Source organism: Anoplophora glabripennis, unplaced genomic scaffold, assembly GCF_000390285.2.
Source record: "Anoplophora glabripennis isolate ALB-LARVAE unplaced genomic scaffold, Agla_2.0 scaffold821, whole genome shotgun sequence".
NCBI classification, from domain to species: Eukaryota; Metazoa; Arthropoda; class Insecta; order Coleoptera; family Cerambycidae; genus Anoplophora; species Anoplophora glabripennis.
In genome coordinates, this window is record NW_019417059.1 from 41472 (window position 1) to 42819 (window position 1348).

Consider the following 1348-nt stretch of genomic DNA (forward strand, 5'->3'; position numbering starts at 1 on the left):
CCATATTAGAAACTTTTTCAGTGGCTTCTCAAAAAGAAAAAAATTCTTGATAAAAGTTGCTGCATCCCCAAACTAGAAGAGCAGTTATTTTTTTTAATATACAATAACATTTTTCAGTTAAATTTTTTGAGAAATCAGAAAAAATTGTCTGGATTACGAATTAAGTCATTCACAATACAAATAAAAATATTACAAAAGAGTATTAGAAATATTTAAAAAATTACTCACGCTGTTTATACTGTTTCAAAAACGCTTCTGAAATGGAAATTATCTAAAGTTGAGAGCATTATGAGAACAATATGGTAATAAAATTATTATGTTACTCAAACATTTCTGAAAATATACTGAAACGTAAAACAAAAATATCGAGTGCATAAATGGAACATCAAAAGAATGTTACTGAAACCAATTTTTTGAAACGTTTAATTGGAAACGTATTTTGAGGAGGACATCTTCGGTTTCTATTGGGTTACCAGAACGTTGCATGGATTTTTTATGAAACGTTTCAAGAAAAATGGAAACGTTTCTGGAACATGTCGGAAACTGAAAAATGTTTAGTGGGAAACTACTTATATGTATATTTGTATAAATTTTTCTACGTTTCTGATTTAACCTATTTGGGAAAAAAACAGTGTGTGGCTGTTCGTAGGTTCCCATTTTGGCTTTGCTATTTCATCCCATTTACAACTCCGACATCCCACATCCCCCCAACACCAACATATACTTATACGCCGACGACCTGACAATCACATCCCAATCCGTAGATCCTAGATATTCCGTCTCCCTCCTCCAAAACTCCTTAGACCAACTTGAAACCTGGTGCAACAGGTGGAAAGTCAAAATTAATCCCAACAAAAGTTCGGCTATCCTTTTTACCAAACGAAAAATCCCACAAAACCTCGACAGACTGACACTATCCCAGGAACCTATCTCCTGGAATCGACAAACACGATACCTGGGCGTGACGATGGACCAGCGTCTCACGTGGAAACCGCACATCGTGGAGACGGTGGCGCGAGCGAAGACCACCAGGGCTAGGCTCTATCCCTTACTCAAAGGTGGAAACACCCTCAGTTTAAGGAATAAGCGAACGCTTATCAAGGTGGTACTTCAACCGCAGCTAACCTACGCCTCCACGGCGTGGGGTCACGCGGCAAAAAGCCACTTAAAGTCATTACAGGCTGTGGAAAACATAGCCCTCCGCACGGCCACCGACGCGCCCTGGTACGTAAGAAACACTGACATATTACGAGACTTACAATACACAAACGCTACACAGACAATAAGACAAAACGCGGAGAAACGATTTGACGTAGCCGCTAGACATGACAATCCCCTCCTCAGGCAA